General features: G+C 47.5%; 4 non-coding genes and 1 pseudogene across 4 annotated transcripts; 2 read left to right on the forward strand and 3 right to left on the reverse strand.

Annotated features, from left to right (window-relative positions):
* Window positions 1-7,709: 7,709 nt before the first annotated feature.
* On the forward strand, window positions 7,710-7,781 carry TRNAC-GCA. Its single transcript has one exon. It is a non-coding gene; the product is annotated as a tRNA-Cys (tRNA).
* A 1,660-nt stretch (window positions 7,782-9,441) lies between these two features.
* Window positions 9,442-9,513, forward strand: TRNAC-GCA. Its single transcript has one exon. It is a non-coding gene; the product is annotated as a tRNA-Cys (tRNA).
* Window positions 9,514-12,278: 2,765 nt separating this feature from the next.
* LOC121105953 lies at window positions 12,279-12,452 on the reverse strand (annotated as a pseudogene).
* Window positions 12,453-16,086: 3,634 nt separating this feature from the next.
* Window positions 16,087-16,158, reverse strand: TRNAC-GCA. The gene has a single exon. It is a non-coding gene; the product is annotated as a tRNA-Cys (tRNA).
* Window positions 16,159-17,175: 1,017 nt separating this feature from the next.
* Window positions 17,176-17,247, reverse strand: TRNAC-GCA. Its single transcript has one exon. It is a non-coding gene; the product is annotated as a tRNA-Cys (tRNA).
* Window positions 17,248-24,640: the final 7,393 nt, after the last annotated feature.

The raw sequence follows: 24,640 nt of genomic DNA on the forward strand, positions 1-24,640 counted from the left end.
CTGCGAGTCAGACTCCTCCGTAACCGGAACCCGTCCTTCCCATCTTGCTCCGGAGGCTCCAGACAACACCTCCCCGGTGCGGCCCACCTTGTTCCACCTTGCAGACAAACACAAGTCCATCTGTGGGATGGGGCTTGAAGCCTGCTTAAAGGCAGCCCACCCAGCCTGGCAAGCTCATTTTGCTTGTGCAAACACACACCCTCACACTCACCCACACAGAAATTCTCAAAGACTAGTAGAAGCATGTTAAGTGGACATAGGAGCCAAATTAAACAAGTGCCCAGGGGCCAAAGGTGGGACTATTTGAGGATCAAAAAGAAAAAATTAGTGTAATTGATTGAAACACATAAAACATGCATTTAAAAATCCATTAATTCATTAGGATATGTATATTTTTTAAAGCTCTCACTGGTCAAATCTGGAGGTTGCTAAGGCATCGATTCATTATTCTGAAAATTCATAAATAAAAGGAAAGAATCAAGCATTTGTTCTATACCTTTCCTATTAACTATATTCCAACAGAACCAAAGAGCTAATAAAGGGTATCTTTCCTTATGAACCAATTTTGAGCTGATGAGGCAGAGGACTGGAGTAAAACCATCTGCAGCTCCTCACGACATAACAGATGTCGGCAAGTACCGCCAACACCTGCTAAAACCATGAGATAAATGTTTGACGGGGAGATTGACGAGGTTAACAACCCCTCAACACGCCAGTCAATCCCAATTTCACAAAAAGAGAAACAAGCAGACACGAGGAGCATCCTTCTACAAAGTTCTTCCTGTGACATCTTCTTGCCAAAAGTTGAACTCTGATCAAGCCTCTATCTCTCATGGGCTTGGCCATGTTGCAAGTTGTTAAAGCTGAATACGATGGTTAATTTTACGTGTCAACTTGACTGGGTCGCAGGGCACATAGCTACTTAGATAAACATGACTTTGGGGTGTGCTTGTGAGGTATTTCCAGATGAGATTAGCATTTGGATCAGAAAAACCTAAGTGAGGCCAGTTGCCCTCCCCAGTGCCGACGGACATCATCCCATCCGCTGAGGGTCCGAACAGAAGGGAAAGGCAGAGGCAGGGCAAATCGTTCTCTCCCTATTTGAGCTGGGACATTGGCCTCTCCTGCCCCAGACTAGAACTTACAGCAGCACCTCTCGGTTCTCAGGACGGGAGGCTTGGACTGGAACCACATCACCAACCTTCCTGGGACTGGAGTTTGCAGATGCGCGATCCCGGGACATCTCAGCCTCCACAATCACGGGAACCAATTCCTTATCGTAAACCTTTCTCTCTCCGTCCACCGCCACCCCCTCTGTTGCGTCTGTGTCTCTGCGGAGAATGCTGACCAGTACACTGAATGATGGATGCCACTACTTTTGTATATATTTGAGATTTTCCATAATAAAAAATTAAAAATCCCTTTCCCATAGATAAGTATTTTTAAATATAACAGAAGGAAATTACACTCCCCCATTTAAAAAAAAAATGCTATTTTCGTTTTCTGGTTCTGATGAGGGTTTGTATCATACATTAATTAGCCCTGCGATGGTGTGTGAGGAGGGCAACGTCCTTCATTCCTCTTAGCACCGTGGAGATAGGCTGACTTCTTTTTTTCTTTTTTATAATTTTTTTTTTATTATATTATGTCAGTCACCATACAGCACGTCCCTAGTTTTTAGGCTGGCTTCTCAAAGGGAACTTGGCTGAGAAGCAAGGAGAACAAGGACGCGCGCTCCAGAACCATCACTATGGTCTCGGGCTCATTAGCGTGGTCAGGAGCATCACTAGCAACACAGCGAGGTCGCGAGTGCGTGGACGCGGCGACGAGCGCTAGCTGCTCGGTGCTCCTCCGGCCAGCGCGGCTCCTGCCTCAGGGATTGGCGAAATGACTCAGCTTCCCCAGAGATTCAGGGTGGGGGGCAGTGCTTTCCTCCAGCTCCTAGGACCCGCCCACTTCTGTGCCTAGGCGGGCTGGTGACACCCCTAAAACGTGAAGATAAGATCGCCCCGTGAGCGTGAAAGCGGAACCAGCACGCAGCGGATGGGCTTGGCCATCAGCAGAAGTGACCCCAGAGATGTGTTCTCGAGCAGGAGCCCTCAAAGCGACTCCTTGAGATGGGAATATCGGTAAAGGGAGCTATGACGTCATTAGCTGCATCATAGCCCAACAGCCGACAGTAACGGGGACGCCCCGTTATCTCGCAAATACTTCAGGAGAGAAACCACACAGTAGGGAGCTGGCCGGTGTTTCAGCTAGTCCTGCCGCGCAGACGGAGACCCGCTTCACTCTGTGCGTTAGAAACACATCTCACAACCCAGTCACAAGCTTTAGTCCCAGAGTTAGACTGTCTAGGCTCCTGAATTTCTCTAAGCTTTAGTTTCTTCACCTGCAACTTAGGGATAATAATCGTGCCCAGCTCAGGGGTGGACGAGAAGCCAGCGATAATTCGCAGAAAGAGTTCAACACAAGCTTGCAGGAAGGCCCCTCCACGAGCTGTCCTGTAAGGATGGAGGGTCCTGGGGTCAGTGGAGGGGAGACAGCTGAGTCTCCCCACAGTTCAGGTCATAGTGGGGTGGTGACCAAGATTTCCTGCCCCTCTGGCTCCTATCCCACCCCAGCCCCCGCCCCCAGCCAGCCAGGGAGAGCTTGTGTCCTTAGCACCAGAGGCAAGGGATGAGCCTGTGGGTGCAAACTGTCAATGCTCAGCCCTCTGGGCGCTGGTGGACGCAGCACATACAGACTGGCGCTGCCGCCAGCTCCGCCCTGGCACGGAAGGGCCACACGGGCATGGCGGCCAGTCCCAGGGAGCCAAGCAGAAGATGTCCAGGGGACCAGCATGGCATCGGAAGGGCCCGGTGCTCTCATTGGCGTCAAGACCAGATGATAGACCGGACGCCCACCCGCCCCGAAGGCTGAGGCACTCCAAAGCCCCTTCAGAACTTAGGCACAGCACTGGGGAAGCTATGGGGGACCCCAGAGCTGAGTCATTCGATTTCTGTCATTCAACAGGATGGGACACAAAAGAGAGACCAAGATTCATACACACTTAGCAGGTCAGAGAGTTGAGACACGAGATGGGGAAGGGATGCGTGCACTCAGGAGACGGGGTGACAGGACTCAGCCACCTATTGGGGCGGCCGAGGACACACAGAGACGCCCGCCCTGGAGGGTGTGAGTGTTCCAGCCTCTAGAGAAGGGACAGTACTTTGGAACGGGAATAATTCATGAAAATGCTCTGTGGCCTGAGGAGAAAACCCTCAAGAGCACTCGATTCCATTTGCTCTGATTGTAGCCTCGCTAAGCAACCTTCTGACAGCGAATTCGGTTTCCCGGGGAACCTGGAGGGCATTCTGCTTCCTATGGATCTGGCTTGGAGAGGCGGCTCCGGGGTCTGGAGAGCCGGGTCAGATCAGGTGGCCCCGGGGTGTGGTGTGTGGGTCCGGGAGCCCAGCTCCATACCCGGACGACCACACTGAGCTTCTGCTCGGGATTAGCGTTTCTGAAGCCGATTGTTAGCCCCGTGGTGAGGGGCAGAGTCTGTGTTGAGACCTGCGGGACCGCAGGGGAGGGACGTGAGGGGAGAACAGCTGCCAGGAGGGCCTGTGGGAAAGCGGTGCGTGAGCCACATCACCCACCAAGCCATGTCCCGAGCCCGACGTTTCACTTTGAGCAATCAATCCTAGGAAAATCATGCGACGTGGGCAACGCGTATGCTTCTGCTCCTCAAAGTGGTTCATAATCCTGGAAAAAAATCATCCACTTTCCAACACTCTTGAGTCTTTTTTTTTTTTTAAAAAAGAAAGGCAGACGGCCGCGTTCAGCACCTCGTTTGCATGTGTCTGGAGTCGGAGCTTGACTAGCCTACATCCTCCTACAGACCGACCTGAGAGCTTGTTGAACGTTCTAGCACAGGGAGCAGCTACTAGTAGACCCGCGAGCTGGGAACCATCCTCCGCTACCGGGAAGGCCAATCTCACTTCAGAATCATCTCAGTACAATAGTAGAAAATTCTACCCGATAGTACAGGACAGCATAACCAAGAAAGATTCAAACAGAAATGCAACGCTGGCTCAATACTGGAAATGCATCACCGCCGAGCAGGGGCTCTTTGAGAGCAAGCACCCCGTGCCCAACCCCCAGGCCCTCTGGCCTGTCACACCTGGGCTTGTCCTTGCCCGCTCCCCTCCCCTCAAAGTTTGGGGCTGCAGCTTTCTCCACCAGCGGGCCGGGTGCCTCCCCTGGGGTAAGCCCAGCCCTGAGAGCCTCTGATTAGTCCCAGGTCTTAGTTCCTGGGAAAGGAAAGCAAAACAGAGCGGGAGATGCAGAAAAAGAAAAAAAGAAATTAAGCATCTTAGATGCGGAGGGAATGAGTAGGATCCCTCCGGTACCCAGTAGTTACTCTCGTTGTCATCATCACTGTCATCACCTGGGAAGAGGGGTGTTCAGGCAGACATAGGTTCCTGAGCAGATGGGAGATGGAGAGCAGCTTCTGATGGGTGTGGAGGTGGGTGCCCAGAGAAGGCGCTCAGGCAGCTCCCCAGGAGACCCCCCTGTGGGAGCACAGCTTGGGAAAGACTGGAATTATGGAAGTATCTTATTGAAAGGACAGAAGGAGGTGGGGGTATAGCTCAGGGGTAGAGCATTTGACTGTAGACCAACAGGTCCTGGGTTCAAGCCCTGATGCCTCTATGTGGTGGGCCTTTCACTCTTCTGGAATCTAGCTTTCCAACAAGTAGTGAAGACTGAGTGTGTCATGTTTACCTCCTCAGCCACACTCATTTCCTGAAGGGATAGAGGAAATCTGCCCTAGGCTTGCTCAGTGTTTCCCTTGTGCCTAATTACTACCATCCTGATTTTATTTGTTTATGCCAAGCTTGCTTCAAAAAAAAATTGAATCCCAGGCAGCTTGCAATAAAAGTTTACATAAAAGACCAACCGATCAAACAAGTATAAACAGGGCTGACTTATATGAGGTTGTCAAAGTCATGGCAACAGAAAGTAGAAGGGGAGATGTCAGGGGCTGGGGGCAGGGGGATGGGCAGTTATTGATGAAAGGGGACAGGGTTTCAGTTTGGGAAGATGAAAAAGGTCAGGAGACGGGTGGTGGGGTTGGTTGCACAGCCATGTGAGTATACTTAATGCCGCTGAATCATATACTTAAATATGGTTAAGGCAATAAATTTTATGTTATGTATCTTTTACCACAATTTTTTAAATTGAAGGGGGAAAAAAGGCAAGGACCGAACATTAGGAGAGGAGGTAAATAATTATTCCTGAGAGCCCAGGTTAGGAGAAGCTACTACTGCTGAATATAAAATTCATCTCTGAGCTTCCTGGTAATCAAACAGGAGTGGAAACATACCAATTTATCAAGGGAGTGAAATATTTCATTAGCTTTGGAAAACAGCAGGCATTCACGTGATAGGTCTTTATAGATGGAACACTGGAGAGATGGTTACTGACAGGGCAGCCATGTACAGATGCACAGGTTGTGTATTATACAACTCCACCAATTACACAGTACCCTGCAGTTATGCAGTATAATGACCCTAGATATTGGCCACATTTTACCCCCTTTACAAAAAAAAAAGTAGAAACTGAGCAATATACGTATATGTATATAGGTGTGAGTGTGCATGTGTGTGTATGTGTGTGTGTGTGGAGGGGGCAGAATTTGCCAGTTAACTACCCAATATACATTCCTCCCTCTTCCTTAGTAACAGAACCCTGATTTTATACCAAGTATTTATGTCCCACCCAAAAGACCACATTTCCTGGCCTCTCTTTGGCTAGGGGAGGCAAAGAGGGATAATATGCAGTCATTGGACAAGACTTCTGGGAAAACTTCAGAGAAGGACAAACACAACATGTCCCTTTTTTGGCCCTTACTCCTGCTTCCTACTTGGAGCATAGATGTGATGGCTGGAGCATCAGCTGCCAAGTTGGACCATGGGTCAACCTTGAGGATGGGATCCACATTTCGAGAAAGGGTGACCAGAGAGCTAAAAGGAGCCTGTGTCCATAAAGATACCCTGGAGTGGCCATGCCAGTCCTGGTCTGCTCACCCCCACACATCCTTTGCAAAAGAAAGGCGTGTGTGTCTAGCTTGTTTACACCACAAAGGAGATGTGTTTACACCACAAATCAAGATGAGTCAGAAGGCTCAGGCTCTTTCCCCATCAACAACTATCAAGCACCTAGCTCAGTAGGTCTGAGTTACTCACTAGAAGGAGGCNCTTCCGACAAGGCCACTTCCTTGACCAGGAAGCTCCCACTGTTATAGTCAACCGGGCGCTCCTGAGGTCTTCCTAGCTCCCCTCCACCCCGTGACAATGTATAGCAGTGCCAGGAAAGATCCTTCTACAGGAGCACGTTCTGCAGGGCACCCAGATCCACCTGGTCCAAGCCCACCTCTCTGTGGAATAAAGAGAGTTCAGGGGCCATGGGCATGGGGCTGCTTCCTTGCCTGTAAGCTCCCCCAGGAACTTCCTGTTTTTCCCTCTAGAAATGCACGGTACAGTAGTGAGTGAGTCTGCATACCACTCCCAACCCCCCCGGCACAACAACACTCGCACTCTCATTTCTGGTGGGTTACTAGCAGCTGGATGCAGTTCCTTACTGGTGGAGTATGATTCGCCGGCTGGTTGGAAACAGTAGTTCTACAGAGGGCTTGCATAACTATCTTAACAGAGTAGTGAAGTCATCCCTCTATTCTGGAGGAGTTCGTGGTCAGCATGTCCTTGAGCCTGGTGCCCTTCAGGATATGCGCTGCTGAAGAAGCGAGCATGAGCCTGGTGCCATTCAAAGGGCTGCCCGTGAGCTGTCAATGCTTAGAAATTCTACAACAATCTGACATTGGCCAGCTCTGGTGTGGTGTGGGGTGGGGAGGAGGGTTCTCAAAGTCTGCAAGTCTGATGCACTGCTATTGAGCCATGACAGATTTTAGGAAAATAAAAATAAAGCTGATCCTTCACTGCAGAAAGTTGCAAAAGCTTTGCTTGACTTCATCCCCCTTGGAGATGCATTTGTCAGCAGCGTGGAACATAAGGCACTTCAGGATTTAGCTTGCTGTGGCAGCCAGAGCCCTCGGGTCCAGCAACGGAAGCCAGATTGAGCCTCAAACATTTATTACAAGTATCTATCTCACCAGGGAAGAGGAGGGGAAAGGAGTCTCCAGGCAAGCCTTCTAGGAACAATGCCCCAAGCCAAGCCGCAGACCTGGCGTGCTGAAGAGACACCCACACCCACCAGCACCACCCAGGACGGCGGGCCAGTCTGTTTCCACCAGAAGCCAAAAACGCACCACATCTGTCCCAAACATTCAAGGCACCAGCCTGACACAGCCCCCAAATCACAGACTAGAAAGGATCAATTCGCTTATATCAAAATGTAAATTTTGATAAGACTAACATTAAAAAGCTGGTGATGAACATTCTAGTCATTGTTCATGAGCGACACCTTACCCCTGGACTTCGCTTTCTGCCTGAGTACCAAGCCAGGTACAGACTTCGCGCTGTCAGATGGAAGCTACGGGGATCTTCCAAGCTGATGCCAAGAAGGGATGGTGCATTTTTGGAAAAGGAGGATAGTCATGGCATGAGAGGGTGCGTTTACACTTGCCTGGACCTAGCAGTTCTGCAGAGTCCGAATGAGCAGCCTGTGAGTGGAAGTGTAAGTTTATTAATTACACACCTTCCCTAACAGGAGGGGGTATAGCTCAGTGGTAGAGCATTTGACTGCAGATCAAGAGGTCCCTGGTTCAAGTCCAGGTGCCCCCTTCCAGAGCCTGCTTTTTCCTCCTTCACCTGAAATGACAAAATTGAGTTGTACAGACACCGTCCTCTAGTTCCCCAAACAAGGACAAAGCTGGCTTAGGCCTAGGAACCAGCACGCTTATGGTCATTCCGTAGACTCAGCACCACCCTGAAGACCAAGGACAAGACCAAATCCATCCCCAGTATTCTCTTTGAGGGTCTGTTTCCCCAGAGCCGCAATGGTCCCAATTTCAGTATCAGCCAGGGTCCAGTCCAGAAGCAAAAGCTGCCTCCGTTATTTTAACAGAGAATTTAACACAAATAATGGTTAACGAGTGTACTAGTTTCTTAAAGCTGCTGTAACAAAGTGCCACAAGCTGGGTGCTTAAAAAAGAAATTCATTGGCACCCCGCTCTGGGGCCCAGAGTCTGAAATCAAGGTGTGGGCAGGGCAGTGCCCTCTCTGAAAAGGAGGGTCCTCCCTGTGTCTTTCTAGCTTCTGGTGTCTGGGGCCGACCTCAGCACTCCTCGGCCCGTCGATGCACTTCTGTCTGCACATGGCTGTCATCTCCCCGTGTGTGTCCATCCGCTTCCTACCAGGACCCGGCCATGCTGTGCCCCACCCCGCTCCACCGCGACCTCCTAGCTAGCTGTCTCTCCCATGACCCCATCCAAGTGAGGTCGCACCCTGCGGTACCGAGGGAAAGATTCCAGCAGACCTTTTTGGAGATCCAACCCGTAACAACCAGAATGTAGAGAACGGAAAGACGACAAGGAGAGACTGAGTATCACGGAGGTAGTACCTGTAAGGAGCAGCTACCACTCCGGGGTGGGGGGAACCAACAGAGGGGGGAACTCGGGACATCTCACGGACTTGGGGAGTTTCTCTGTGGATCCTGGCCTCAGATCTCTAAGGAGGCACTGGTGTCCCCAAAGAGTCGTGGCAAGGCGGGTCCCATGAGCACCAACCTTCATGCGCCAATCACGGTTGCTCCTGGGATGAGCTGGGTCTGCTAGGTGACGCTGACAGGGACCACAGCGGGAAGAACAGGTGCTCTGACCGTCCCGTCTCCCTCCGAGAGCCCTATTGGGGACCAACCAGGAAGCCACCTGGCAAAGGATAAGCGTGGTTTACAGAGTCCCAGAGCCAGCATCGCAGAGCAGAGCACAGAAAGGGGGCCTTGAAGCCTAGGGTCAATCATTTCATCAGGTGGCTCATCTCACCCAGCAGTTTATGGGTTGAATACGCGGAGATCTGAGGTGATGAGAGAGGACCCTGCCTGCCTCCGAGGGTGGAGCATTGTGTGGAGAACTCTGACCGATCTCCAGTCTGTGTGTCTTCTACCTTTTAAGTGGTGCGTGCTTGGCCAGCCACTGGGCATTCTGAGTCTCTATTTTCAGGTGCTCAGCACAGAAACCACGATGCAAGTGTCAGGATAGATCCTTCCAGCCATCAGGGCATGCTTCCCAAGTTACTGCTCTGGCCCCAGAACTGAAGATGGAGAGGTTGCAGAGCTGGGGGAGAAAGCAACCTGCTGCTGCTGCTGCTTCTAAGGCAGGGAGATGAGTCAGCAGTAAAGCTGGTCCTGCAACTCAGCCAACCATGCTGAAGGGGCATCTGGGGCGGGAGCTCTGGGTGTGGCTGCACAGGGAAAGGGTATTAATTGGATTTCACTGGTATAGCAGGGGGTATAGCTCAGGGGTAGAGCATTTGACTGCAGATCAAGAGGTCCCCAGTTCAAATCTGGGTGCCCCCTAACATTTTAGCCACTAGTGTGGTAAGAAAGTTCCAATTTCCTCTTCTCTTGCTGAGTCTGTTTTCTGAGTTTTCTTGCAAAGGGTGAAAAAGCAGAGATCACACCCAGGCAGGCAACTCTGCTCAGGTGATGTGTTTGTCCCCTCTTCTGATCTCCCCGCACTCCCCTCACCTGGTCCCTTCACTCGCCAGTGTGTACTTGGTCTCCTGGCTGAGGGCGAGGACTTTGTCCTTTGAAGGTAGCCAGAAGGAAATCTGAGATCATCTATAAAAGGGCAATATTTCAACTGCTGTATGACTTATCAACAATTGTAAAGGAAGCCAGAAAGCAGTACAATAACACATTCCATATGTTGAGAGGAAATCACAGACAGCTCTGAATTCTATTCCCAGCCAAACTATTCTTCAAGAACAGACAAAAGCTGAGAGAGTTTACTGCCAACATACTCTCACTAAAGCAAAATTTTAAATATACAATTTAGAGAAAAGAAAAGTGATCCCAGAATGGGAGGTCTGAGACACAAAATGGAGTGTTGAACAGAGAAATTATAAGATATGTAAATAAATCTAAACAATCTTTGACCACATAACACAATATTAATGTCTAATTTATTAAGTTTTTTTAAAAGATAAAACTAAAATATTGGTTAACAATAACACACAAGTAACAGAGTGATAAGAGTTAAAGTATCTTTATGTAATTTGTGAGGAGAATAAAAATATTGATTAACATTAGAATTTTAAGATTTGAAAGCAGAAATTTCTAGTGTATCATTTCAAAAGCTGTGATTTTGCCAGGCAAAAGGGGATAAAAGAAAGCAGGGTAAATGCTGGTAGTCTTGCTAAACACTCATTAATTCTAATAATTTCTTTGTTGATACTCTGTGATTTCCTATGTATATGCTCATACCATCTAAGTAGTTTGTAAGTTTTATTTCCCTTGTTCCAATCCTTATAGATTTTATTTTTTCTTAGCTTATTGTACTGACTAGGACCTCCAGTGTAATGTTGAATAAGGACGTTGATAGTAGATATCTTGCCTCATTCTGATCTCAAATGAAAAGGTCTCAAAATTTCACCATTAAGTACATATCATGAACTATACTTTTTCTAAATGGTCTTTATCAAATTAAGGAATTTTTCTTCAATTTCTAGTTTGCGAAAAAAATTCTATCATGGATTGATGTGAAATTTTCTCAAACCACCTTTTTGCGTCTACTGAGATAATCATATGATTTTCCTCTTTTAGTCTATTTACATGGTGAATTACACTTATAGCTTTTTATAAAATTAAACATACTTTGCATTCCAGATATAAATCCAGGTTGGTCATGAAGTCCTATCATATGTGTTCTTTATACTGTCCTTGTTGGGTTTTGGTATCAAGATTGTGCTAGTCTCACAAAAGGAGTTATAGAATGTATATATCTTTTCTATTCTTAGATTTTCATGTAAAAATAGTTATCGCTAATTTAAGTATGAGATAAAACTCACCGTAAAACCATCTTGTCTGAATTTTTGTGTGTGTGTGAAAAAGTTTCAAATAACAGCTTGAATAAAATAACTACTTACAACTTAGAGGACTAGTCAGCTTTTCTATTTTTTCTTGTGTCAGCTTTGTTAAGTTGTAGTATTTTTTAAGTTCTTGCTCAATTTCAGCATAGCATAGTGGCAAAGTCCTTGCACTCCTAAGACAAAATACATGGGTTCCAATTCTGGGTTCTAGCTGAGTGGCCTTGGTGAAATTGATTAACTCCCTTAGCCTCGGTTTTGCCATATATAATATGGTCATTATGATAGAAATGAGCACAGTGTTAGTACCTCGTTTGTGGAGATGTTATGAAAATTGAACAAATCAATATGTTTAAAGTACATAAAATCATGCCTGCCACATAGTAAGTTCTTTGTTCATGTTTGTTAGATTTTAAAATTTTTTGTATATTGTTTTCATAATGTTAAATAATCATTATTTTAAAGTCTAAAGAATATGCAGTTTTTCTTTTTAATTTCTGATATAGGTTTATTTGTTTCTGTTTATTTTTCTTGTTAGTTTCACCACAGGTTAATCAATCTTTTCTTTTCAAAAACCAACTTTTGGCTTTGTTAGTCCTGTCTATTCTGTGTTCGTTTTCTATTTCATTAATTTCTGCTCTTTTCTTTCTTCTCTCATAGTGCTCTTTTATCCAGTTTTTCTAACTTGTTGAGATGGATTCTTAGTTTATTTCTATTCTTTTCCAGCATATTGCTCAAAGCTACAAGTATTTCTCTAAATGCTGATTTAGTATCCATCAATGGATGAAGAGATAAAGAAAATGTCACACACACACACACACACACACACGTATACACACACATACAGGGGAATATTAGACAGCCATTAGAAAGAAGGAAATCCTGCCATCGGTAACAACATGGATGAAACTGGAGGGCATTGTATTAAGCAAAATAAACCAGACCCCCCCCCTTAAAAAAAAGGTAAATACTGTATGGTATCACTTATATGTAGATTTTTTTTTTAAAGTCAAACCCAGAAACAGAGAGTGGATTGGGGGTTGCCAGGGGTTGAGGGGTGGTAGAAAAGGGGAATGTTGGTCAAAGGGTAGAAAGTCAGTTATAAAGTGTATAAATTCCAGAGATCTAATGTACAGCATGGACACTATAGTTAATAACACTGTATTGTAAACTTGAAAGTTGCTATGAGAGTAGATCTTAAGCATTCACACACACACACACACACACACACACACACACGTAACTATGTGGAGTGATGGGTGTGTTAATTAACTTTTTTTTTCAGTCCCCCACTACCACAAATTATGCAGTCAAGTTTCCCACATTTGGGGAAATCACAGGGGTCCGCTCATCCGGAGTGCAGTGAATGAGCCTCACCCTGGAAAGAACACCTTCATGATCATGGTATCTTCCCTGCCAGGTAAATATGGGTGTGTTAATTGACTTGATTTCGGTAATCATTTCACAATGTATATGTAAATCATATCATTACATTGTACACTTTAAATATATTGCAATTCTATTTGTCAGTTTACCTCAATAAAGCTGGGCAGGGGGAGAAGCTAAAAATTTTTAATTATTCATGATGTTTTTGTCCCCTTCTGTTAATTAATGAGAAAGTTTGTAAAATTTTTCCACTCTAATTCTAGATGTGTTGATATCTCTTTGTTATTCTGTCAAGTTTTTGCCTTACATATTGTGAAGCTATATTACTGGAAGCATAAAAATCAGGAATTCTTACATCTTCCTGTTAAATTCAGCCTTTGGTTATTAATAATTTCTTTTATCTCTAGTAATATTTCATGTTTTAAAGACTCTTTTGTCTGATAAAAGATACTCTGGCTTTCTTTTTGTTAATGTTCTGCCAGTCACTTATTTTTTCATCCTTTTCTTTTTCAATCTTTCAGTATCCCAAACTTTAGATGATGTCTTTTGTAAATAGAACACAGGTGGTTGGTTGTTTTAACCCCAGTATGATAATCTCTGTCTTTTAACCTAGAGCATTTAATTTATTTACTTTTAATGTAATTGCTGATGTATTTGTATTCAAGTCTACCTCCTTCTTTTATGCTTTCAATTTATAGTGCTTATTTATGTTTTTCTCTTTCTTCCTTTTTTTGTTTGAGATTTTTATAATGCTATTATTTTCTACTGGTTTGAAATATATAAATGCTATTTCTTCTATTTTAGTGATTATGCTAGAAACTCCATATGCATAGTTATTTCTCAAAGTCTGTGGCTGACCAATGGCTTTACCCTCTACACAGGTAATACAAGCATCTTAGAATACTTAAAAAAAATATTTTTTCTTTTTTGTTTACAATTTCTTCTTCTTTTTTTAAAGATTTTATTTATTTGACACAGTGGCAGGGGAGCAAGCACAAGCAGGGGGAGCTGCAGGCAGAGGGAGAAGTAGGCTCCCTGCTTAGCAAGGAGCCAACTGGGGTCAGTCCCAGGACCCTGGGATGGGATCATGACCCGAGGGCAGCCACTTAACCAACTGAGCCACCCAGGTGCCCCAGCACCTTAGAATACTTTTAACTGCACTTACTTTCCTCCCAATTTATATGCAGTTTTTATCTTTTACATTATCCCATAAGTTGCGTTAACCTCACTATTGTTATTTTTATACAATGTTCACTTAGGTTTATTCAGATATTTACTATTTCTTTGCCTCCTTACTACATCTGTCCTTCCATCCAAATCATTTGCTGCTGCTTAGAATATACCTTTTAGAATTTCCTTGAGTGCATGCATGCTATGAATGAGTTATTTCAGTTTTTAATTTGTCTGAAATTGTCTTTATTTTACCTTCACTCCTGAAGGATATTTTACCTGAGCATAGAATTTTATGTTAACAGTTACAGTATTTCATGGGGCACCTGGGTGGCTCAGTCATTAAGCATCTGCCTTCGGCTCAGGGCATGATCCCAGAGTGCTGGGATCGAGCTCCGCATCGGGCTCCCTGCTCCGCTGGGAGCCTGCTTCTTCCTCTCCCACTTCCCCTGCTTGTGTTCCCTCTCTCGCTGGCTGTCTCTCTGTCAAATAAATAAAATCTTTGAAAAAAAAAAAGTTACAGTATTTCAGTAGATGCAATTCCACTGCCTTCTGGTTTTCATTGTTACTCTAGAGAACTCAGTTGTCAATCTCATTGGAACTCACTGAAAATAATGTGTCTGCTTTTCAACGATGCTTTTGAGTTTCTTGTCTGTGATTTTCTGCAATTTTACTACAGTAGCTCTGGGTATGGATTTAATTTTGTTTCTTATGTTTGAGATTCACTTGGGTTCTTTAATGTCAGCATTGATGTCTTTCCTAAGTTGCAAAATATTGTTAGCCTTTGTCTCTTCAAATGCCTCTACTTCATGGTCTCATTTTCTCTTCCAGGAGTCCATTTAAATGTACATTAGACCTTCTCATTGTATCCTCTAAATTTGTTACTCTCTATTCTGTGTTTGCCATGCTTTTGTCTGTATGCTTTATAATGGATGTTTTATCATCCCAATGTTCTAATTCACCAGTTTGCTCTTTGGCTGAAACCATTCACTGACTGTAACATGAACATACTCATTGAATTTTTAATTTAGTTATTGAATTTTAGATACAAAATTTCTATGTTCTCTTTTCACATCTTCTTAGTTACTTCTTATGCTTTCCAGCTTCCTATTGAAATTTTAAAGCTTCTCTCTTATCTTCTTGAAAACAGCAAGCATTGTTTTTTGTTTCTTTTTAGTGTGTTTCTGACAGTTCTAATATAAAAAGTCCCTGTGTTTAGTTCTGTGGTCTGTTGTTTCTATTGATTTTCATTGGTGGTTTTTGCCTCCTGGTGTACGTAGTTATTCTTGACTACATACTGAACACTATATTCAAAAATGTTTTTGTAGAACTAATTTGAAGCCAGGAGGAGATGATAGCATCTTTCATTCACTTTTTCCAGGTATCTGAGGGGCTCTAGCAGTCAGGATACCTTAATATAATTTCAAGGCTTGAGTTTTGTAGGCTATCCAGATGTCACAAAGACCAGCCACAAATTCTTGCAGGGACTGTTTTCGTTCAGCTCACCCTTCCTCCTCAGGGTCCGAGCCCAAAGCCAGAGATGGTTTTACCCATGTCCCTACTCTAGGTGGGCCCAGAATTCTGGCTTCTAGCCCTCTGGTCCTGAGAGACTTCCAGAAATTCACTTAGCCTCTCTGCTGCCTCTCTTGGACTGAAAACCATGATCAGGGCCAAAGCAGCCTCTCATGTGGAGCTTTATCTTTCTGTTTCCCATTTGTTCTGAATCTCCAACTTGTATTTCCTATTTAACTAGTTAGCTCTTTGAGGCTTTTGATGAGATGTTTGTAATATTTCCCCAGCTTTTTTTATTTGTCCTCAAAGGAAAGATTGGTTCAAATTACCCTCTTCATTAAGGAACATGGAAATTCCTCTGCAGGATTCCTTATACCATTATGTTTTAAATATTTTGACTAAATTTTTTAAAATTATTATATAAATTAGGGTCTACTTCTAGCCATTCTCACCAAGGAAATACTGATGCAGATTAAAAAAGAAAGAGTGGTAAGAGAGAAAAGAGGGAGAAGGGAGACTCAAGTTGTCTAAGTCTGTGGCAGCCCCTCTGAGAGATTCCCAGGGACAGGACAGAGGCTTTGCTTTTGATAAGTTCTCTAACTCTTCCAGTCAATTCTGGGAAGTAGGAAGATGCATAGCCACACTTCACAAGTGGTAGCAGTAAGAACAAAGAGATAGCCTTCTCTCCGGAGATTATAACAAGGTTGAGAAAATGAGACATTAAGAGAAAGGAAGCAAAGTCTCCCCACAGGCTATGAAGGGCAAGAGTCTCCAGGTAGGTAGGACTGGACTGAGCCAACTTCATCAGCCTCTTCAGTGAAATGTGACCCCAGTAGCTATTGTCTGGATGATGCTCAGGGAAAAATTCTTGGAGCTGGTCCTGGTGCAGATCCTAAATGTTCATCCCAAGACAAAGAGCATTAATTTAATGGTTATTTGTAGGGGGAAGAGGCAGAAATGCCAATACCTGCTTCAGTAATTTAAAAGGTAAGAAAGGGGGCACCTGGATTTGAACCAGGGACCTCTTGATCTGCAGTCAAATGCTCTACCCCTGAGCTATACCCCCATCTGTCTATGGTTCCTCATTATCACCTTTTCACCCGTGCACTGCACTCAGGATCTCTGTGTCCATATTTTGCTGTTTTCTTTTTTCTCCACATCCCAGAAGGTGGCAAGTCTCCTCCACTGTGGTCCACTTTCCTGTCTTCCCTTCTCAACCTTAACTAGTCCTCCTCTCTCCTGCTCTCTTCCTCAGGCTGTGTAGCAATGGCATCAACCTTTACACCTGGAAAGATCATTCAAGTCTGCACTAGTCTTTCTCCCTAGGCTGGCACATAGTCATCAGAACTACAGTGGTTGTTTCTGGGTCTTAAGTGAACCTCACACTCAGCCCAGGGAGAGCCTCCTCCATACTCCAACCCTCGGAGGGTACTTACTGTTTTACTAATTCAGTCACTCAACAAACACTCTTTGAGCACAATAGGTGCCAGGCTCTGCCAACCATGTTTGAGGACACAGACTAATAAAACATCCCTGTTCCTCAAAGAGTCTTAGTCCAAGTAGGAAACAAACCCATGAGCCAAAATATTTCCACAGAGTGGCAGAAGTCCAAGCAGAGAGCTGTGGGAACAGGGAGTAAGAAGCTATGCAGCTAGGAAGTCAGGAGGGGCTTTCTGGAGGAGATGGACACGGAGGACCCTGCTAAAATGATGAAGCTAGGGAGGACAAGGAGGAATAAGGCCAGGCGAGGAATAGAACAAAAATGTTTTTTAAAAGTGGGTCAGGTGTGTCTGGAGATCAGTGGAGCTTGAGACTGATATCACAAGGAAGGTGTGCTCATCAAGCCAGGAAACATTTTGGAAGTCTGGATTCCTGCTAATGCAAAGAGGGTCCTCCCAGACATTGTCGCTGGGGAAAGCCTGTGACACAGCATGACTAGCTGTGACCTCAAGGATCCCTCACAACCACCCTCTCTATTGTCTAATCCTGGAGATGAGGACAGAACAGAACACAGGCACAGACAGCATCAGAATTATTTGCCTCCTTCTTATTTACTACTTCATAGCCAAAAGTGACTTCAGCAAGGGGGCACCCGGATTTGAACCGGGGACCTCTTGATCTGCAGTCAAATGCTCTACCCCTGAGCTATACCCCCAAGCCTGCCTTTGAACCCTAATTGCACCTCTTGAAGTGTGCAGCTGACTTGTTTCCGGACTGCTACAGACAAGTTCCCGGGAGCAGGCAGCCTGCCCCATGACAGCCTGGCTCTCCTTATCATCACTCACTCATTCATCCACATACAAACACCTATTAACCAGCTTCTACATGCCTGGCTCATCCTTCCTTCTCCTTCATTTCCTCTTCCTCCCTCTCTGGCTCACTTATCTCTGCCACCCCTGCTCCATCTTTGCTCTGATGGGCAGTCATTGGCTTTTCCATCTGAGTAGAAACTGGGTCCTCTCCTCCCTCGCTGCACTGCGGTGCTGAGCACGGATGGAGTAGCAGGTCTGGGACAAGAACCTGGTCCTGACACTACACCCTGAGACACAGAGGACCCCCTTTCTCCCTTTCCACCTTATGCTCATGCACTTAAGCTGCTAAATGCTGTGGAGGAATCAGGTGGACCAGTCCCAGATTCCCACTCAAGGAGAAAGCCCAGTCTGAGGAGGGGTGGAACACTGTGATAGCTTGCTTGTGAGCCCGGGGCATGGAAGATGCTGGGTTCCAAGACTGCAGGTAGCTCTGCGTGATGTGAGCAGCAGGGAATGAGGAGGCAGCCAGGGGAGGGCCTGCCCTCTAATCTGAAAGACTGGGCACTGGTGGGGGACACAGCCAAAGAAAGCTCCTCCCACCTCAGCCCCACCCATTGATGGAGAAGCCAAAAGAGGGTCTGAGTCCCTGTTAACCCTTCCCGGTGCCCTCCCCACCCCCTCCTTTGTCCCACAAAAGTAGCCTTCCCTACAGTCTAGCTGCTCGTAGGGCTTTAGGGAAGCAACTCTTTTGTCCAGAAATACTGAGGAAGGCCCTAGAGCCCAGGCTGTTGTGCCAAGTCACCTTGCACCTGAAGTGATTTCATACTTTTTGTGCTCTCCTCTTCTCTCCAGGGCACTGGGACACACCAAAACTGACCACAGACTCCTTCCATTGGGTCCACAGGTCCATTGACCCAAGGGGGTGATATTTTTAGTTCTGACTAACTGTAGGGGAAGGAAGTGGCAACCAGCGAGCCAGTGCAGCTGACCGAGAGGGAACTGGTCCCTGACTGGGTGTCCTGGGGCCTGCCTCCAGTCTACAGGGGGATCTTCTGTGAACCCAGGTGAGCCCAGTCTTGTGAGCACCTTCCCCTGACAGGAAGCTGGCAGTGAGGCTGCTGGCTGGCCCCTGCTCCACATGGGACTCCCAGCCCTCAGACTCCTGTCCCACACCCATGACTCCAGGTGCAACTCCAGTCCCCTCTGGGAAGGAGACTTGTTTGAGCAGCTGTGCTTGGAAAAGGGCCTGAGGGGCTGAAACTGCCAACTGTGTGTGCCCTGGGGTTAGCAGGACAGGGATGCAGGGGAGAGAAGTGTCTTGTTGGGCTTGGCCCCTGGGAGGTGGCCAGAAAGGGAGACACAGAAAGAAGACTCTAGGAGGACAGCATCTGGGAGAGGTAGGACTGCTGAGGCCTTGGGAAGGGATGGTTCTCCGACACTGTTCTCGTTAACTGTGGTTACTAAGAAAGAAACCATAAGTAAAAATAGCCAAAATGTTAAATTTCTCAGGAAAGCAAGAAATGTAGGTTCTAAGCAGTGCAGGGCTGTGTAGTTGTCAACGTGATGAAGTGAGTTCTGGCAGAACAGGGTCACGGCAGCAGCGGGGAGAGAGGACAGGACGAGAGGCTCCCTGACCCGTTTGTTACACACAGTGTTCCTGCTGCATCATGCTGAGGAAGACCTGGCAACTTCTACACTATCGTACCAAAAACCAGAAATATTTGGGCTTTTCCATAGAAGATTTCATAAAGTTTTTACTGATATGTCATATTGCCAACCATCAAAGAAAATTGGTTTCCTTCTGAGATTGGGAGTCAGTGGCATGACTCTGAGTTAGGTGAGTCAGGCAAAAATTTCTTCAATATGTCACCAAAAGCTCACTTAATAAGCTGGAACTTCATCAAAATTAAGAACCTGTGTTCTTTGAAAGACATTGTTAAGACAATGAAAAAGCAAGTCACAGACGGAGAGGGAGTATCTGCAAGCCATGTCTCGGATCCAGGACTTGCACCAGTGGACAGAAAGAACCTTCAAAGCTCAATCATAAGAAAACGAACAACGTAGGGGCGCCTGGGTGGCACAGCGGTTAAGCGTCTGCCTTCAGCTCAGGGCATGATCCCGGCGTTATGGGATCGAGCCCCACATCAGGCTCCTCCGCTGGGAGCCTGCTTCTTCCTCTCCCACTCTCCCTGCTTGTGTTCCCTCTCTCGCTGACTGTCTCTATCTCTGTCGAATAAATAAATAAAATCTTTAAAAAAAAAAAAAAAAGAAAACGAACAACGCAAATGAAAAAATGGACAAAGGATCTGAGCAGATACTTCACCAAAGAAAACATATGATGGCAATAAGCACATAAAAATATCCTCAACATCGTTAGCGACGAGGGAAATAAACATGAAAGCCACAATGAGAGACTACATGGTGCTGGAACATAAATCAGAAAGGCTGGTGGGCAGCAGCGTCGGTGAGGATGTGGAGCGGCTGGGACGCTTGTCCGCTGCCAGGTCAGCGTGAAACGGTGTGGCCACCCAGGAGAACAGTCTGGCAGTTCCTTAAAAGATGAGGCATACACCTTCCCTACAACCCAGATATTCTAGTCCCAAGTATCTCCCTGAGGGAAATGAAGGCACACAGCCATGCACTAGCACACACGTGTCCACAGCAACATTATTTTTAAAGCCAAAAACTAAGAACAACTCAAACGTTTATCAACAGGTGAGAGGAAAAACAGCAGTGTAGGCCTACCATGGAATACTTCTCATGGATAAAAATGAAGGAACTCTTAATACACACAACCGTAGGGATAGAGCTCAAATAATTATCTTGAGTAAAAGAAGCCAGACCAAAAACAAACCAAAAAAGGGGGTGGGGGAGTACATATGCTCTGATTCCATTTGTATAAAATTCTAGAACATGAAACCTAGTCTGTGAACACAGAAAGCAGGTCAGATGTTGCCCGGAGTGGTGGCAGTTATTTTAAAGGACTAGTGGCCGAGGGGTGGGAGATTCCAGGCTCCAGCTCGACACACAGTGTATTTCATCCCTGTCCCACCTTACGCTCCCTTCCCAAAGCTCTGTGGCCTCCATGAGCCCTCTGAGGGCGGCAGCCCCTGCTCTTCCCCAGCAGCACCAGCACCAGCAATCAGTTGCTTTCACACGTGGCGGGGTGTTCACTGCTCTTGGGCCACTCGTCTTCTTATCCGGGAAACTGAAGAATGCACGGCTGATTCATCCAAGCCCCTGGAGTCCGTGGTGGTTCTGTGACCCACTCCCCCACCCCGGGGTATGGGTGACTTTCCCTCCTTCCCATCTCCATGAGCCTCTTGGGAGTGCTCAGAGCGGCCAACATCAACAGCCCTCTCCTCTGACTGCTTGTCAAGCTACGTGTCAGTCTGCACATACCTCTCACTCCTGGGACATGACCCCCACCTGGAGTTTCCCTTCTGGCCATCCGGTTGTCCTTCCATTGTCTTTCCATGCACGGCTCCTCCTCTTTAAACGGGGGAACTCCCCACTTGTGAAACCTGCCTCCTAGCCTCATGCTGCGGCTGGTGGGGGGGGGACGGGGCACCCTCCAGGATGCTTCCTCACCAGCCCTGCTGGCTTAGGCCTCTGCTCCTCCATGCTCTGGTCATGCTTGGTGATCTCTGCATCCATGCTGATGAGCCTCCATCCCTGGTCCCTCAGTGCCTTGACCTTGACTCCTCTTCGGCCAGAGGACACAGCTGGGACCTGGTCATCACTAGAAACTGTCCCACCTCCAGAAGTTTGAACTCTGAAGTTCTGCATCCTCCCAGTAATCTCTAACCCTCCCCTCCACCACATCCACGAACCTCCCTCTGCCCTTCTTCCCTTTGCCCCCAGCTATTCAGCTCTTTCCTGCCTCCTGTCACCCTCCCACCCAACACAGATGCTAGGCTTCGCCCCTGTGCCTGGCTTCCTTGGCTGTTCTCACGGGGTCCCAGAGGGGCCAGGGCAGTGGGGGCCAGGGCAGTGGGGACCAAGGCTGCTAGAAGTTCCGGACTCTGGGACAGCCTGTATTCATCATATTTTTTATTTTCTGTACAAGCATATCTCATTTTATTGCACTTTGCTTTACTGTGCTTCACAGATTCTGTCTTTTTACAAATGAAGGTTCAGATGTCGGTGGAGGAAGTGGAAACAGCCAGAGGACAGAATCAGGAGTGGAGCCCGAAGAGGGCACAGAGTTGCTGCAAAGTCAGGACCGAACGTGAGCGGACAAGGAGCCGCTGCTTCGGGCCGCGCCAAGCAAGGGGCTTCCCGGATGCGGCTCGTCCTGGCGGAGACGCCGAGACGATGCTTGAAACGACCACCGAGGATCGAGAAGGTGACCGCAGCTCAGCCGACGAGGCAGCGGCAGGGCTCAGGAGGACGGACTCCAATTCTGAAGGCAGTTCTGCTGCGGGTAAAATGCCACCCGGCAGCACCGGCCGCGGCAGAGAAACCGTGACGGACGAGCCGTCAAGGCGGCGAACCGCACGCCTGTCTTACGAACCTGCACGGCCGCGCCGGCCTCCAGCACCCAGCACCCTGATGGGTCGGCAGCGCCCCCCAGACCCTCCAGCTGCGGCAGGACTGACTCGCCGAAAGCTCAGATGGCAGTTAGCACATTCTAGCAATAAAGTATCGTTCAATGAAGGCATGTCCGTTGTCGTTTCAGACACAATGCTATTGCACAGCTCACAGACCCAGCGTCATGTGCACGGAACTTCCATGCACGGGAAACCAACACATTCCTTGGACCTGCTTTACTGCAATATTAGCTTTACTGCAGTGGTCTAGAACCGACCCCGCAACATCTCCCAGGTGCGCCTATACTAGGGATTTCTGAGGACAGAGACAGGTGTCACAGCGGAAAGAGCCCTGGGCAGGTTGTCAGGAGAGCCAGGAGAGCTCGGCCCACAGGTGACAGGCCATGAGCTACGACAGAGGCTCTCAGGCTGTCCTCCGACACCACAGATCACCTTCAAGTCACAGAACATTTGGGGGTATTTTTTGCCGAGCACGTGGCCACCTAAACAGGACCATGTTTCCAGGCCTCCGCTGCAAGCTAATGTGGTTGTGTGGCTGGTTCTCCTCAACGGGGTGTGAGAGGCTCTGCTCCTACGGCTACATGAAATGGGACAATTTATTCAGCCACTCTGCGCCTTGGTCTCTTGATCTATAACACGAGTAAACAAAAGGTTGCAATGAAGCTTCAGTGGGTCAATACTGATAAAGTACATGATAAGTACTAAATATGCGTTACTTAAATAAGAAGTAAATACACATGCTGTCCTTAAAGGGAAAGAGCACCGCCCCCTCCCTGCCTCCCTCTGACAGACTACAGACGGTACTGAGCCATCTAGAACCATGGCGACAAGGCCCCATCCTGGGAAGGGGAGAGCAACAAGCTGGAAGGAGCCTGGGTCTGTGACACTAAGAGCCTGTCAGGGGAGAGCCAGCGCTCACCACTATCTTGCTGAAGCCACTGGTTCATTACTTTGTTTTGTTTTGTGTTTTCTCCATCCCTGTCCTGGCAGCCAATCACATATCCTACATTAACACGGGGAGCATGAGTCAATGTCCTTCAAGGGCTGTGACCTCCCCAATGGCACCAATCTCTAAGAGCCAACTTCAGAATAGGGAATGATCACTGCTCCTCCTTCCTGCCTCAGCCATCAGGGTAGGCACGATTCTTGTTAAATCAATGAACGAATGGAGAATATTCCAGGCCACCAATATCTAACTGCTACCCACATCATGCAGCACTGAGCCAGATTCTGTCCCTAGGATGACAAGGGTTCAGCATGTCCCTTTCTGCGGTACCTGGAGGCACCTGTAACAGTCATGCAGGGAAATGGCCAGTCCGGCCCCTGTGCCCGGGTCCCACACACCAGGCTGGCTCCACGATGAATCCGGGTGCTGGACACCAAGCTCCTATCCTGCAGCCAGCCCAGGCTCCCAGAGACGGAAGTAGATCAAAATGCGCCGAACCTTTTCCTAAAGGTTCTTAAGCCATATCGTTAAGTGAAAACAACAAGATGCAAGGTGAGATGCGCACTACGATATTTATGTCTCTGCAACCCTGTATTTTTCCAGTTCCCACGTGTATGAAAATGCATAAGAGAGGAGTCTGAAATGTCGTACGCTACAGCGACAACATGGGGGTCCTCGGGAGGGGCAGGTCAAGAGACCCCTTCAGCTTCATCTGCACCTTTTACATTTCATGATGGGAATGTACTCTTATAAGAATACTCTTGCAGAGTCAAAATGCCAACACTTTCAAAGGGTAGAGGCTAGTTAGTCTCTGTTCAGAGATCGCCAACCCTGGTTCTCAAACATGGACCTGCCCAAGGTCCCTTGAGGAACATGCTGAAACCCAGACCCCACCCAGACCTACTGAAGGAGAACCCACATCTACACTTTCCCTAGGACCCCAGGAGGAGGAGCCTGCCTGTGGAAGCATCCAGTAAATAAAACTGTCCCTGGGGCCCCCGTGTTTGCAGCAGAGGGCGCAAACAGCTCCTGGAGCAAACCCTGGGGGTGGGGGGATGGAGGAAACAGAGGTCTCTCTTGCTGAGTCTGGAAAAGCTTACAGAGAGGGTAGAAGGCAAGAAAGTAATGTTAAAACAGCAGGGATGTCTCAGGCCACAGGACAGACCCCAAGTCCCCTGAGGACATCATTCCTCCACCTCCCAGTGCTCACCTGAGCCCTACTCAGGAGCAAACCCCAGCTCCCTGGCAAAGCTGAGCTGGGGTTGGAGGCCTCTGGCCTGGGGGCACGGCAGCCAGGCCCTGCTGGCTGTGCACCTGCCCGGAACTGTGGTGCCTGCCCTGGGCAACCAGTCCTGCCACCCTGGCCGCAGGGATCCAGCCTGGTGGCCGTAGGCACCCTACAACAGCTGCCCAGGCTCCTGCCCTTCGAGCACTCACAGCAGGAGAGCCGTGCTGCTACCGGCCCTCTGCCCTCCCGCTCACTGCCTCAGCCTGCTGCCCGGAGCCCCCTTACTAGGCCTGCCCTTGGTTGTCTTATGCACGTCACTCAGCACCCCAGTCAACACCGGCCTTCTTTCAGCTCTGAGGTCAATGTGACTGCATTCAAACACTCAAAGAACTTGCTTCAAAAGTAAGCCTTTCTTCCCAAATAAAATGTCTGAGTCTAGAAAGCAAGGAAGAGGTGTCTTGGCAGGACCCTGTGTTCTGAGGGAACCTGTCCCCTGCTTCAACCACAGTGGTCCTGCTTTGCCCTGTGTTACAGGTTTCCAGCAGTCATTCAAATAAAGGGTTACTCGC

This window comes from Ursus maritimus, unplaced genomic scaffold (assembly GCF_017311325.1).
Source record: "Ursus maritimus isolate PB19 unplaced genomic scaffold, ASM1731132v1 scaffold_3, whole genome shotgun sequence".
Taxonomy (NCBI): domain Eukaryota; kingdom Metazoa; phylum Chordata; class Mammalia; order Carnivora; family Ursidae; genus Ursus; species Ursus maritimus.